The sequence below is a fragment of the Leptodactylus fuscus genome, chromosome 10, assembly GCF_031893055.1.
Source record: "Leptodactylus fuscus isolate aLepFus1 chromosome 10, aLepFus1.hap2, whole genome shotgun sequence".
Taxonomy (NCBI): Eukaryota; Metazoa; Chordata; class Amphibia; order Anura; family Leptodactylidae; genus Leptodactylus; species Leptodactylus fuscus.
The window spans coordinates 5794793-5811376 of NC_134274.1; the positions used below are offsets into that span (position 1 = coordinate 5794793).

General features: G+C 43.6%; 1 pseudogene; it reads right to left on the reverse strand.

Annotated features, from left to right (window-relative positions):
• Window positions 1–1323: 1323 nt before the first annotated feature.
• Window positions 1324–15888, reverse strand: LOC142183256 (putative DBH-like monooxygenase protein 2; annotated as a pseudogene).
• Window positions 15889–16584: the final 696 nt, after the last annotated feature.

Sequence of the window (16584 nt, forward strand, 5' to 3'; positions counted from 1 at the left end):
CGGCACGTGGCACAGGTTCATAATGATGTACGCTGTACACACACAGAGGTCAGGGCAGGTGGCACAGGTTCAGAGTGACAGACACTATGTACATGCAGAGGTCACGGCTCGTGGCACAGGTTCATATTGATGTGCGCTGTACACACAGAGAGGTCAGGACAGGTGGCACTGGTTCAGAGTCAGGTATGCAAGTATGGCTCAAACAAAGACAGAGAGGGAGAAGATGCCTTGGAAGGACATGAGATAGTTAAGGTTCAGACAGAGATGTGATCAGGAAACAGGCCGAGGTCAGGGCTGGATCAGAGTATTGTAAACACTCAGGGCAGGTGAAACAGGTTCAGAGTGACAGTGTTAGGATCGGGTCCCGCAGGCTTCCTGTCCAGCACATAGTGCCACGTGCGGGCCAATCCAACCCTCACCCTCATGCAGTGAGGTGTCTGGAATTTAAGTCCAGCATTCGGCCCACTGAGCATGCTCGGACCTTTTGGAGCCGATCAGAGGCTAAGTGCCATGTTGCTCATACTGAGCATGATCGGTGAGGTCGTGGCCACCGCCCATGGGCGGTCGTGGCCACCGCCCATGCTGAACCTGTGCCACTATCCTGAACTCTTTCACTCTGACCTTGTGTCATCTGTACAGACCAGCATTTGTATATCTGACTCTGATCTTACCTCTCACCCGTCCTTTCAGTGCCACAATAGTGTCTCTTGATCTGCTAGGGTCAGCTGTTACAAACACTGGGACTGCGCCTAGAGATATCAACCCAGTGGTCCCTGGCAGTGAACACCAGATCCTTGTATAAGGGGTTAAATGGTGAAAATGCCCAAAGGAGTAACCCAAAGACAAATCATTTAGGTGACACAATGACTTACATACATGATGGGTATTGTTACTAGTATGGTGCACTCATAGGGTGTTAAAGAACTATGAAGAGAAAAATGAGACTTGTAAAAAAAAACAAATACAGGGTGCACCCCTGCTAGTATATTGCCGGATAACATTGAGGAGTCTGGAATTCCTTACAAAGTAGCCATTGTGCAATAAGGAATCCCATTTTAATGTCGAGCCTTCTGACTTCTTTCTACGGCAGAGAGATTGGCAATAAACATAATGATAGTGATTGCCGCTCTCTCGTCTGTGTGTATGGACGCCACACGTATGATCCTGACTAGTAGAGACTGCTGGTTGTAGGATGACATCAGACATTGTTCCTAAGGAGGCTTCACCTTCAGACTGGAAACTGGGATTGAATTGATGGCTAATGGTCCTGGGAATCTTTGTAATGTATCCCCCGGGGTGTCGCACCAGGTCCTGCCCGGGGTATTATGGTCCATCCAGAACATAAGGAACCATTGTATCGGTACACGAAATGTCGCTCAGCGGTGTGAAATCCTTGCAGAGAGTCTTTGTAGGTCTCCATGTTTGTGAACGCCTACTGGTCCCATCCACACCTTGTGCCAGGTCACAATCACACTCTTTGCAACTGGAAATCTTATGTCCTCCTGGAAGATGCAAGTACATTCTAGGAAACGACTCTTAATAAAGCCAAGGAGAGCAGATGTTGTATCTTATTGCACCTTTCCATATAGGATAGTATTGGATCCTCAATTCAGTAAGACGTTCCATTCAGTCGCATATATTTTTCTGAAGACCTTGAATTATAGATGTGTCTTCCATACATACATGGAGTCGTCTGTCTTACGAGATAGAACATTGAGAACATCATAGTTACGGTTTCTCTTGAGTCTATACATCAGGAGCCGACAAATGTTCCTCCACATGGAAGTCTTTCTTATCTTAATGGTGATGACACTTTGATGGTTCCATTCATTAGTAAAGGTCGGTGACATTTATAGGTGGTGACATTCTCCGGCGGGTTATATGTCGTTCTTCTTACCTGTGTTGAAGTCATTCATCCCAGTGTTATCTTTCTCGAGGTCTGAGTTTCAGGAATATTCCAGGTTGTCAGAAAGAATTACGTAAGAATGAAATCATTGACTCACTGACATTTGAGACAGTAAGATGGTCACTATCATTGTCGGGGATCAGGATTTGGATTGCTGCGGCCACCACCATCAATGGCCTCTCAGCACCACCTTAGGAGGAGATTTGGAGGAGCTGGTCAAGTTCCTAGCCATCGCCATCATTGCACAGTCGCCCCTTCTCTGCAACTTGATCTCTAGTAACAATGAGTTATATTTTGTTACAGTTTGGGGGGGGTGAAGTGAATTCGGAAATTTGCTATTGGGCCCTATTCAGCTGTCTTCCTGTTTAGAAGGAGATCATTGTATGAAATAATATTTTAGCTTTACCCCCTCCTTCCTCTTTATCCTGATCCTGTAGAAGACGTCTTTATATAAGAAGTGATTGAATTCTCTCCTGGGTTTATAGTTCCATAGATAAGGAAATGGGTTTTGTGTTTGTGATAAGGGAATAATCTCAGAATATGACTAGGACAAACAAGACCTGTCCACACTCCAGTGACCTCCAAGCTGGTTAGAGATACCGATTTATCTCGTAACCGATTCTGTTCAACAGATACATGAAAGCCTCGGAGAGCTCGGAGAGCAATCACATCATCTTTGTGGTAGGATGGGGTCCCCGCCACCCCTTCGTCATAGTTTTGGGTCCCCTGTGGTTAATTAACGGGGTGCCATTGAAACCTGAAAGTCAATCAACATTCTCTTGGCCTCTTGGTTGCCTCTAGTGCTGATTTGAATAGTATTCGAAACATAGTTTCAAATACCTCGCTCCCATAGGAATGAGGGAGATAAGCTGTGCGCCGGCTGCATCCATTCATTCTTATGGGACCTAGCTAACAGTGGTAGCTTTTCCTACAATGCTTGGCCAGTAGCAAAGCCTTGTGGGAAATAACCTCCGAACGCGATCCTGCCTAAAAAGATTGGGATTGGAATTCCGATCGAGATCGTGAAATTTACTTGATCTCCGATCGGAATCCAATCTTTTCCGATCCCAATCACTCAACCACTTAACCCTACACAAGATTAAATGTTTTTGAAAAAAAAAATTTTCATTTAGCAAAAGTGGAAGTACATAATGGTGACCTCTGTGTCGTGGTCATTATTTCAGTTGGGGGGATGGGACGGCTTTATATCCAGGCTGTCTACATTTGTACAGTGGGTTGTTTAAGGGTAAGTTCAGACGGGGGGTGGTAAGGCAGATTTTGGCACCGAGAGTGACGCAGAGGAGCCACGTCACTCTCGGGTCAAAATCCGCCTGCCACAACTGTCATGGCTCCCGACAGTCACGGCTTCCCCCTCCGGAGGAGGCTCAAATTAATGGGTCGACTCCGGAGGTTGCTGCCGAGCTCAACAAGCCGCGGAATCCGCCTGAAGAAAGGGCAGCTCGCTTCGTTTTTCTGTGAGTGGCAACATGCCGCTAGCAGAAAACAGAAGCCTGGCGGTCTCCATAGACAACCATTGTGAGGGGGCAGATTATGACGTGGATTACGCGCCATAATCCGCCCCTCTATGCCCGTGTGAACGAGCCCTTACATGGTGTACTCGCTCTAAGGAGTGTCTACCTACAGTATTTTATTGGAATAACTTACATTGACGATGAGTACATTCCCTTTAGTTGTCATGTTTACTATGAAGGTGCTTTCATGGGGTGCATCCAAAAAAAAACTGCATTTATAAAAACCGTGCGTAGTTTTTTCAGTGTTTTTGGAGTTTTTTATGTTAAACACAAAGTTAAAGAATTATTTCACTTGTAAAGTTTGGAATCTGCTCCAAATCTCTTCAAGACAAAGTGCAGTTTTTCCAATTCATCAAACTGAATAGTTACTAATATAATGCGGTCAGGATAGCATTGAAGATTGTGGCGTTCCCTGCAGTGCCCAATGAATAACCTTGAGTGTAGGTCGGAGGGGGAATCTTCATCATGGTGGCTCATTAAGTGTTCAGTTATCTGGAAGGCAGGGATAGTGATGGGACGGCAGGGATAGTGATGAGAAGGCAGGGATAGTGATGGGAAGGCAGGGATAGTGATGGGAAGGCAGGGATAGCGATGGGAAGGCAGGGATAGTGATGATGGGAAGGCAGGGATAGTGATGGGAAGGCAGGGATAGTGATGGGACGGCAGGGATAGTGATGGGAAGGCAGGGATAGTGATGGGAAGGCAGGGATAGCGATGGGAAGGCATTGATAGTGATGATGGGAAGGCAGGGATAGTGATGGGAATGCAGGGATAGTGATGGGAAGGCAGGGATAGCGATGGGAAGGCAGGGATAGCGATGGGAAGGCATTGATAGTGATGATGGGAAGGCAGGGATAGTGATGGGAAGGCAGGGATAGTGATGGGACGGCAGGGATAGTGATGGGAAGGCAGGGATAGTGATGGGAAGGCAGGGATAGTGATGGGAAGGCAGGGATAGTGATGGGAATGAAGGGATAGTGATGGGAAGGCAGGGATAGCGATGGGAAGGCAGGGATAGTGATGGGAAGGCAGGGATAGTCCCTGCCTTCTTTCTGGGCAGTCTGGCTGTCAATGAGACCCAATATAAACATCATCCAGACTGTTTGGGAGGACATGAAGAGACAGAAGGATTGGGGCAAGCAACATCCCCAGAAGATCTGGGCTTGGTTCTCCAAGGTGTAGTCAGGGGAGTGGACAACCCACAACTCAAAGTGAGAAGTTTGCCTAAGTGACCACCCTTCCCTTACAATCGGGGGCAGCATTTTGTCATTCTATTCTTGCAGTTCCTTATCTTTAATATGCAGCAAGGTGGCGCTATCACTTTACAGGTCTCCTCCTGGAAGATGCAACTACATTCTAATAAACGACTGGTAGCCAAGCCAAGGAAAGCAGATGTTCTGTATTTTATTGCACCTCCTCGATTCATTAAGACGTTCCATTCAGTCACATTCATTTTGCTCAAGACCTTGAATTATATTTATAGAGTAAGATTTCCAGTATTCAGAGAGATATAGATGTGTCTTCCATACATACATGGAGCCATCTGTCTTACAAGATAGAACCTTGAGAATATCATTGAGTTATTGGTACTGTCTATACATCGATCAGACATTGTTGTCTTCTCTCTACATTATAAAACAGTGATCTACCTCCTGTGAACCTCCAGAAATTGAAATACTACGACTCCCATCATGGCCTGGTGGCTGGAGAGCCATAGGTTGAAAACTACAGTCATGAAAGATATCTAGAAGCATCTAGAAGTCCATGCAAAGTCCCATAACTGTATGGTATGAATTTCTTCTCCATACACGTCACATCTTCTAAGATCTCCTTATAAACATCCCAGATACATACACGAGAAAACATATCAATTCTTTAAGGAACTTTATGTAGCTTGCAAACAGTTGGACCCCTACTAGAAGGTCCACATGTTTTACTCCAAGGAATCCTCCTCACAGTGGTAAGGGGGCGGTAGAGAGATGGGTGGTAATGGGCTCGTCTCATTCATATTTGTCCCCTAAATAGCAAGAAAACACACAAAACTTTGTTACAACCTACTCTCCACAGAAGTTCCCTTTTCTACAATGTTTCAGTCAAAGGTTCCCTACCCCTGTTATAGTAGGTGCTGACCCAATATGGCGAAGTATCTCAGAGAATAGGTGGCCATACAAATTAGGTAAATGTTTGTCAAACCCATGGACTTCAGGGGTGTTGGTAGAACCTCTAAAGTGTATAATGGGGTCCTGAGTCTCTTTGGGCAGCGATACAAGTCACTGTTCTAAAAGTTCTGTTACCCTTTTCCTCAGGGAGGAGACCCAAGTGACCTCTGTGGTCATCAGAGGACTATCAGGTCGGAATGTTAAGTTTGATAATTGGAAAAAGTTGACTGTGAATTTATTTTTAACATCCAAACTTGACACTGGACCAATAGTGAGTTGACTTTTAGCACCAAGCTATGTGTTTCTAGTTCATTTTAAGGGGCAACATAGTGAAGCAGTGAGATAGCAGTACTATTACTTGTTCTAGGAGTTACGAGGTCCTATATTTACCACCAGGTTGGCTTGAGGAACTACAGATCTGCTCACTGGATAAATGACATGACATATGCTCACCAGACAAACAGGCCGGTCACCAACTTGACTAACCTTTCGGTCCTGAACCATTGCAACGTAATTGGCTGTCATGATGGCTTTCTGGGCAATTACTTTTTTTTCTTCATCCCATTCTAAAGAATCAATGTTCAAGATGGCGTCCATGACACTGGAAAAGACAAGAGTGGCAAGGACGAAGGAAAAAACAACAACCATAGCTTCAAGACTCTGTTTATTCGTCAAACTGGTGGCAAAGACTCTGCTTTGCTCTCTAGGCTTGAGATACTGTCTTATAACCACCAAGCCAGTAATCTTATTTTGGCCTCTGTAACCACTGAGTCAGTTGCCTCAATAAAACCATCAAGCTAGTTGCATATTTGTTCATCTACTTTGTGTATTTGCACCACGTTCTATTGGAGTCTATTGGAGTCCCAGAAATACTACACACAGGGGTCAAAGATACCCCAAAGGTTTGAGCCTATGAGGGTGTTGTGAGAAGTTATAGGAGGAGGTATGGTGGACTGGCGAAGGGATGTCACCACGCTCCCATGTGAGGAGAGCTGTACTACAAATCATGACTGAGGTCCACCTCTGACTACATCTACTGTACTTGACTATTGTTTCTGACCTTGTGTATCCCATTATGGCCATGGTCTACCAATCTACTATGGGCCACCTATACCAGTTATCTAATGGTGGCACCATCAACATGGCACCAGGTGTTGCGCAGCAAAATGACCCACCCAGAACCATAACAATATTCCTTATTTAGTAACCCTGAGCCTGTATATATCATAATAGCCTACGTTATATAAGGTGAAGCTTACCTGTCTCCCCTTTCCAGTCCCAAGGCATCGGTGACATGATGGATATCCATTAAACTAAAGCAGAAGGCAATCGGGTGGACAGGATAATAGATCAGACATCCAACACACATTTCATTAAGAGAGCTAGGACCCCCCTGTAGAGACATTTTTTTATTAAGAACAATGCCCCCTAGTGGTGAGTTTATTATGATGCTAACAATGATTGGCAACATCTAATTAAGAATTATCTGTTGCCAATTCTCTCTATCTATAAAAGAAAGTAATTGAGGAGGCAGGAAAAATACAAATATACATATATACATTGGAGGTGGAGAGTTTAAAGGGGTTGTTTAGGTATGACGGAAAAAAGTTTTCCAAAAACAGCGCCACTCTTGTATGTAGGTTGTGCCTGGTACTGCAGTTCAGCTACATTCACCTCAATAGATGAGGTTCTCCAAGGCTAGATCATTGGTGATCCCTTCGTAGATGGATTGATGAGGGTCTAACTTCTGGATGGTCGATGGGTATAAAGAAAGTGCGCTGCTACCCTGCTCATAGTTTACATAGGCACCTCCTGCTGGCTTGAAGTGTCTATGACATCAGCTATGTCATCTGATTGGTGGGATCCAGAAGGGCAGATCCTCACAGATCAAACACTGATGGCCTATTCTAAGACACAAAACATGTAAACATGTACAAAAACTTACAAAGGTGACACCTTCTCTATCCATTGTGTTGGAGGTGCATTCCACCACTATCTGATCCCCCTGGTCAACAAAAAAAAAAGAGATACATTTCACAAAAAACACAATGTTGCTATCTGCTTTCTGGACAGCGAAGGGGCTTAAAAATAAGGTCTTCTCGGTTGTGTCCTTCATCCTGATCCCTCAAGTCACAGCTGAGACCTGTGATTGACTTCCGCGGTCACATGGGGGTGATGAAGGTCATAGGGCTCTCAACACTCCAGCTGACATCATGATACTGGACATGCGCTGCCCCTTATGCGATTGTTGAGGCCAATCACAAGACTCAACAGTGACGTGGGGGCAAAGTTACGTCATCAAGACCAGACAGGACCAAGAAGACGACAGAAAGACCAATGGCTCCTGTGGCGAGGTCTAGGACGGTTGAGTGATTTTTTTGATTATTATTTTTAGCCCCTTCCCCGCCCTCTGGTCATTATTCTATCACTTCTATCTAAAACTCAGGCTCAGGAGAGGTACGGTACCAAATATCGATATGATTTAGACCAAACCGATCACCCAAACCACTGACCTCGACTCACCAATGGCGGCCATGGCCAGTCAGAAGTAGTAACACTCCTCTGATACATTAGAATTCCTAAGAAGGTAAGTATGTAACAAGTCAGTAACTTTTTTTCTGCTTCCAGCCAAAATCGATCCCGACTCCAACTCCAAAGCCCTGGATTTAGATTTCTCCTCTTTTTTCGACAAAAATAAACCTTTAACCCTTCCATTTCTGGAAACATTCTTAATGGATTTTTTTCACATCTGGGTAAACCATTGAACGATGGCATAGACTCACCATTTTTATTGTAACTTCTCTCGGCAAATTTCTAAATTGTTGAAAATTGAAATCATATTTCTTGTCTTCCCCCAGGCTTCCTATTAAAGTGCCATTTCTAAGGAGAGATGAGATCATTCCAGATAAAACTAGACTAGTTTTTATTATTCTGAAAGTTTTTTGAGCCCCCACAGTCATGAGGATAGGACGCACTCCCTATAGCGGGGTGGAGTGGCAGCCATATTGGTTGTCCCCTAACATTTCCTAAGCAATGGACAACACATTTCTATGTAATAGTGATTGGATTGTAAAAAAATTCTCCGCTCTTACCTGTAATGCATTATCCGCACGCCCCGTACTGAGAGATGTCCATGTAATAGGAAGGTTGTGACTGTAAGGTCCGGAATGGGCTCACCTAATAACTAAAGAAGAACAGGAGATGTTTCCAGACTTAGATTACTGCTTTGGAAGCATAAAAACTTTTTTTTCAAGAGGACCTGGGTAAGGTATGGTGAATGGGGAGAGGGGTAGAAGAAGTTCTCAACTTGACTACAAAAGAATTGGTCATGTTCAAGTCCAACTGCCTTCATTCTCCTTATATCTGGTATCGAATAATGGTTGGGAGAACTTCATACACATTAGACAGTTTGATGGTTCTTCCAAAAGTGGCAAGCTTGGCCAACATGCATCTAACGTGTATGGTCGGGTTAAGGGTCTTACGATGAATACTGGGCAATGCCCATTCCAAGTCGATCGGCAGATGTTACTATACTTGCGGCAATCATCATATGATTGGTCATGAATAGGGTTGAGCAATTGGGATCGGAAAAGATCGGATTCCGATCAGCGATCGAGAAAATTTTGGAATTCCCGTCCCAATCTTTTTGGGCAGGATCGAGATCAAGGGGCTTATTCCCCACAATGCTTGGTTTCTCCAATAACAAACCATGGATTAACTCTGAGATTAAAACTCTCCTCAAGCAAAAAAAGAGAATTTTTAGGTCTGGGGACAAAGATGGCCTGGGGGCGGTTTCAGAAACAGCTGAGACAATTGATCAGAGAAGGGAAAGCCAACTACAGACGGAAGATGGAACTACAGATGGGGGAGGGTAGAATCTCTGAGGTGTGGGACAGCCTTAAGGCAATTTCAGGACACAAGGAAAAGACAGGGCACCGAACAGTAGGGGACAGGAAGTGGCTTAACGAGCTTAATCTATTCTTCAATAGATTCGACTCCAAGCCAATGCTCCCTCCACCAGCATGTCAGCCAACCGCCCTCCCCTCACACACCATGACCCGACCCCCACCGAACTGCGGTCAACTGCAATCTGACTATCTGATCCTGCAGGAGTCTCAGGTGTGTAAGGAAATGAAGAACATTAGAGCGAACAAAGCGGGGGGACCTGATGGTATAAGCGCAAGAGTTCTTAAAATGTGCAGTGACCAGCTGTGTGGTATTATAACGCACATGTACAATATGAGCCTGAAGCTGGGGGTGGTACCTCAACTGTGGAAAACATCTTGCGTGGTACCAGTCCCAAAGAAACCCAACCCGATGGGCTACAATGACTACCGACCTGTAGCACTGACATCACACCTGATGAAGGTCCTAGAGAGACTGGTCCTGACACACCTACGCCCCCTAGTGAGCTCCGCTCTGGACCCCCTCCAGTTTGCCTACCGGCCAGGCATTGGGGTAGATGATGCCATCATCCACCTTCTTCATAGAGCTCTCTCTCACCTGGAGAAACCCGGGAACACTGTGAGAATAATGTTCTTTGATTTCTCCAGTGCGTTCAACACCATTCAGCCAGGGCTACTGAGAGAGAAGCTGGGCCTTGGTGGTGTGGACCATCACCTGTCCAACTGGATCCTAGACTACCTGACAAACCGCCCTCAGTATGTGAGAGCCCGGGACTGTGTGTCTGACACTGTGATCTGTAGTACGGGGGCACCTCAAGGTACAGTTCTTGCCCCATTCCTCTTCACACTGTACACTGCTGACTTTAGGCACAACTCATCCAGCTGTTACTTACAGAAGTACTCCGATGACTCTGCTATAGTCGGCCTTATCACTGATGGCGATGATAGGGAATACAGAGACTTAAACCGGGATTTTGTTGAATGGTGCCAGCAGAACCAGCTCAGGATTAATGCTGGGAAGACCAAGGAGATGGTGGTGGACTTTAGTAAACGGAGAGGTTCTCCGACCCCGGTGGAGATCCAAGGAACATGTATTGAGATAGTCAGGACCTATAAGTACCTGGGCGTGCTCCTCAATAATAAACTAGACGGGGCTGATCACCTGGAGGCGCTGCACAGAAAGGGCCACAGCAGACTCTACCTGCTCAGGAGGCTGAGGGCCTTCGGAGTCCGGGGGACACTTCTTAGGGCCTTCTTCAACTCTGTGGTTGCCTCAGCCATCTTTTTCGGTGTGGCCTGCTGGGGAAGCAGTATATCAACCAGGGACAGAAATAGACTTGACAGGCTGATCAGGAGGGCCAGCTCTGTCCTGGGGAGCCCCTTGGACCCAGTACAGGTGGTGGTTGACAGAAGGATACTGTCTGTGGTGACTTCCATGCGGGAGAACAAATCCCACCCCATGTATGGGACCCTGATGGGACTTGGCAGCACTGTAAGCGACCGTCTGCTTCACCCCAAGTGTGAGAAGGAGCGCTATCGCAGGTCCTTCCTTCCAACCACGACCAGGCTGTATAATCTACATCAGACCAAACGAAGAGCTCTCCGCACAGAGAACTAATGATTATGAGGATGACCATGAGGTCTTCCTCTTTCTCTTCTGTTTTTCCTTAGCTGCCATGGACTCCTAGTATATCTTCTCTTCTCAGCTTATCTGTGTCTACGTCTGTAACATATTACTCTGTATTATCCTGTATCTGTATTACTATGCTGCTGTAACACGCTGAAATTTCCCCAAGGTGGGACTATTAAAGGATTATCTTATCTTATCTTATCTTAGACAGCGTGGGGTCCAAAAATTTAATCAATTTTTGGACTACATGCTGTGTAGTGAATAGGATGGTTTTTAAAATCCAATCTCCGATTATTTAAAAAGTCCCATTGACTTGCATTGGCATCGGGATCGGGTTCGAATGGAAAATGATCGGAAATCGGATTTTAAAAACGATCCTGAAATTTCAAGATCGGCTCAACCCTAGTGATGAACAATCGTCATCCATTTGTTTCTGGACATGTGTACAGAGGGCAATGATCGGGAAAGAATCTTGGTACGAATGTTCATTATGCCAACCATTGATGGTGAGTAAACTTCTCTAAGGTTTCTTAGGTTTATCTAAACAATCCACCTAAAACAAAATGGATTGTTGAGAGAGATAGACAAACCTCGTGAGATTCATTTTACAAATAATGGCATGTTCATTTCGGACCAAGCTTGTTGGGTCACTGGACATATTGAGGGAGAAACCTTTATAGATAGGACAATGACATAAAAGGTCTACAGTATACTTCTGCTCTTCAAGGCCTCAGTCACTTACGTCCTCCATTAGACGAGTGTTACAAAGTCCATAATTTCTAAACTCTTCAGATGCAGGAGGAATAAAGTGTATGGGAAACGTAAAGATTCCAACCATGAAGATAGCACAGTCATTGGGGCGTAACTCCGGGGTGTAATAAATCCTTATTCCAGAACTATCTCTCAATCCTGAAAATACAAAAATGTATCAAAATCCAGTCCCGGCTACTTTGTATATTTGTAGCATTGTCCAGCATTGCGAAATTTAGCGAAATTGACAACACTCGCAACCGGCAGGATTCTAATGTACTGTATGTCTATGACTGGTGTTAGATATCTGGACATCTTGTTAAAAAATTGGACTTAATAGTATTACCTTCTTTGTTCTCAAAGTTACTGTAATGGATTTCGATTCGGATGTACTGTGGATCTCCCTCTGTACCGATAGAAAAGCCGACTTCAGACGGATAATCGAATGGCTACCAAGAAAGACAATGGAAACATTTGGAAATTTTCAGTTACATTGGTCTCTTTGTGTGTTGCCATATTGGTAAGTGCTTGGACCCCAGAGTATAATAAGTGGGGACCCAGTGTTGGCATATATCTAGGTCTATATGTAAAGGGTCTATAGTAGCCCAATTATGGCTTGGTCTAAGGTCTGACACCCATTAATGAGCACCATAACAATATCTATAGCGGTTGTCAGCCATATACTCTGGTATATAAATTGCTCTCATGGTGTCATTGTCCATACTGTCATGTTTCCCTCCATCAGGTCGATTGGGATTGGACGTTCCTATAGGTCTCATTCAGCCAAAAGTACAATCAGAAAGCCGTGCCACAGCACAATTCCAATTGGGAAGACCATTAATTCCTCACAAATGTAGTTACTCACCTCTCCACCCACAGCCCAACCAAACGTAGTAGTCATGCACTGGGTATATCTGGAATCACCGCCATAGCAATCTCCTGTTTCTGTCGCTATATCAGTGTTGTTTGGACAAATATAGATCAGGATGTGGTGCACTATCCCGATAGTATCTGGGTCTTTGATTGGATCGAACTGTATCAGGGAGAAAAATAGGATCAGTCAATATTGTGATAGAAAAAGACGAATGTTTTTGGAGCATAGAAAGTAACAATAAAGTGATGATACTAAAGGTTCAATATTATATCTACATACTTTGGGCAAGTCATAGGGACTTCAATGGAAGTCGATGGAAGTTTGTGAAGTGTTGTATCCTTTGTTGATATCTAACTGTTATATAGTTATGACAATTCTGATTGGAAGCGATGCCTTAAAGGCATTGTTCCCATTGGAGGAAGCCTAGTATTACATGATCAGATCTGGTACTATAAAATAAACAATTGCTTTGAGGCAACATCAGATGGCTTCACATACATGACAGAAGGGTGTGTTAGAATTGAACGCTCGCAGGCAATGAGGTGAAACCTAAGGCGTGGGCATCATAAGCAAATTCTACCACAGTTAAGACCAACAATCTTTCTTAATTATACAGATGAGTATCTTATGACATGTAAAGAAATAATAGCATTGTTCTCTTCAAAAACTATGGTTTACACAGGTACAAGCATATGACATTGACACGGACCTACCCTTATAATATGATGTTTCTTGGACACCCTGGGCATTGGGAGGAATGTGCAGGCATAAGTCGTGTCTTGGTCTGGAACAAGAAACTAGTAGGGAGAGGGAAAGAAAGTGCAGAGTTAGAACTTGGAACATCTTGGAACAAACTTCTTAGGACAGGGGTCCCCAACCACCGATCCATGGACCAGGACTGTGGGATTTTTTGCCGGTCCGAGGGGTGGGGCAGCAGGCTGGCCTCAGTCTTAGCTGGATACTTTGCGCTAGGACACATTACTATAGTAATGTCTAAACTATAAGGATGTCGCGCTACCCGATAATTTGCACATTACCACAGCAATATGGTCACAAGGTCAGGTCATCACCATTAGAAAATCTCCCTTTGTGATAGACAGGACTTAGATAAAGAGCCTACTTGTAGACGGTGAGACCATGGCAATCAGTTCTCACGCCACAGGATATGGTGCCACAGAAAAATATTGGGGAATAGATTTTTGGTTTGTGGTCCTTACATCATTTAATTTAAAATCATGGATAAATGTTTTTTCAGGAAGCATCACATCCTCCAGAACTTCAAGGAAAAAGATAGATTTTCAAAAAGTGTTGTCCTCCGTTATCTCCAATGGTTCTCCATCCCCAATGACGACCATCACTCTCACTGTGTCATTCTGAAGAGAAGAAGACCAGATTGTCCTTACATCAGTATTCATCTATAGTACAGTGTATATACACAGTGACTGCACCAGCAGAATAGTGAGCGCAGCTATGGGGTATAATACAGGATAAGTAATGTAATGTATGTACACAGTGACTGCACCAACAGAATAGTGAGCGCAGCTCTGGGGTATAATACAGGATAAGTAATGTAATGTATGTACACAGTGACTGCACCAGCAGAATAGTGAGCGCAGCTCTGGAGTATAATACAGGATAAGTAATGTAATGTATGTACACAGTGACTGCACCAACAGAATAGTGAGCGCAGCTCTGGAGTATAATACAGGATAAGTAATGTAATGTATGTACACAGTGACTGCACCAACAGAATAGTGAGCGCAGCTCTGGGGTATAATACAGGATAAGTAATGTAATGTATGTACACAGTGACTGCACCAGCAGAATAGTGAGCGCAGCTCTGGGGTAGAACACAAGAAATAATTCATTATCAGTACAACAGTACATAATATATATATTGATCCCCTTAAAATATTGTGGTGTTTCAAATATCTTATTGCATTTGCAAATGTAAGCCCACTCACCTCAATTTCATGATCATGACGGTCACATGTAAACCATGGACGCCACACTGTCATAACGGTGTGAGTTTTATTGCGGCTCAGGTTGAGCAGTTCATAGTCCTGGGACTTGTCTTTCACTGGTGGCCAATCCCCTTCTATATGAGCATCCTGTGTAATAATAAATATGGTAGTAATATTACAGTATACTACGCCGCCAATGTCCAAGAATATAACTACTATAATACTGTTCCTATGTACAAGAATATAACTACTATAATACTGTTCCTATGTACAAGAATATAACTACTATAATACTGCTCCTATGTACAAGAATATAACTACTATAATACTACCTCCTATGTACAAGAATATAACTACTATAATACTACTCCTATGTACAATAATATAACTACTATAATACTGCTCCTATGTACAAGAATATAACTACTATAATACTACCTCCTATGTACAAGAATATAACTACTATAATACTACCTCCTATGTACAAGAATATAACTACTATAATACTACTCCTATGTACAAGAATATAACTACTATAATACTGCTCCTATGTACAAGAATATAACTACTATAATACTGCTCCTATGTACAAGAATATAACTACTATAATACTGCTCCTATGTACAAGAATATAACTACTATAATACTGCTCCTATGTACAAGAATATAACTACTATAATACTACTCCTATGTACAAGAATATAACTACTATAATACTACTCCTATGTACAAGAATATAACTACTATAATACTACTCCTATGTACAAGAATATAACTACTATAATACTGCCCCCTATACATTGATATGAGACACAATAATAAGTTACATAATATTTAGTACATTGTTGCTTCTTGTTCTTAGACTTACATAAAAATACGTCTCGCCGTGCTCGTTCCATCCCGCCACCACAAAGTCCGTCTTATTTAGAGATGTACCAGGACCTAAGCCCAGAACAATTGAGGAGGACAAGGGTGTTTGTATCTCCAGAGCGATCTCCTGGACTTCTCGGTCATATCCCCATAGTAAGAATACAGAGTCATCTCGTTCTGGATGTGTCATCCACCTGGAATGGGATACATCTAGAGGTCCCCGCGAGCCTAGAACATGAAGAACCCCGGCCAGGAGCAGACAGATGTTCCTCCACATGGAAGCTTCTCTATTCTCCATGGTGAGAAGCTCTGGGTGGGTCGGTGCAGGACATGGTGGTGATTCTTTGGTGGGTCCATTCATTAATAAAGGTCTGTGACGTTCTCTGAGATTTCTCCAGTGGGTTTTACGACATTGTTCTTTCCTGGGTTGAAGTCATTGTATCCCAGTGTTATCTTATCGAGGTCCCAGGTGGCAGAATATTATATTCCATGTTGGGACTGAGAATTATATAGGAATTAAATCATCTCTTCAGCTGATATTTGAGACATCTGTGTCATTAACTAAGATGGTCACTGTTTTAGGGATAGAGAAGGGGCACATGGTAGAATCAGTAGGATCAGGGACTATGCTGGGTGTATTTTGGGCCCTTCTCTGCCCCTCGATCCTTCATAGCATTGACTTATTTGTGACTACAGACATTTGGAAATTTGCTTTGGGCTTTATTCTAGTTATCCCCTTTTTCAAAATATAAAGTGGTCATGGTATATAAGGTGGTCATGGTATATAAGGTGGTCATTGTATATTAGGTGGTCATGGCATATAAGGTGGTCATTGTATATAAGGTGGTCATTGTATATAAGGTGGTCATTGTATTATAAGGTGGTCATTGTATTATAAGGTGGTCATTGTATATAAGGTGGTCTTTGTATATAAGGTGGTCTTTGTATGTTGCAATATTTTAGCTTTTCCCCCTCCTGCCCCTTTACCCTGATC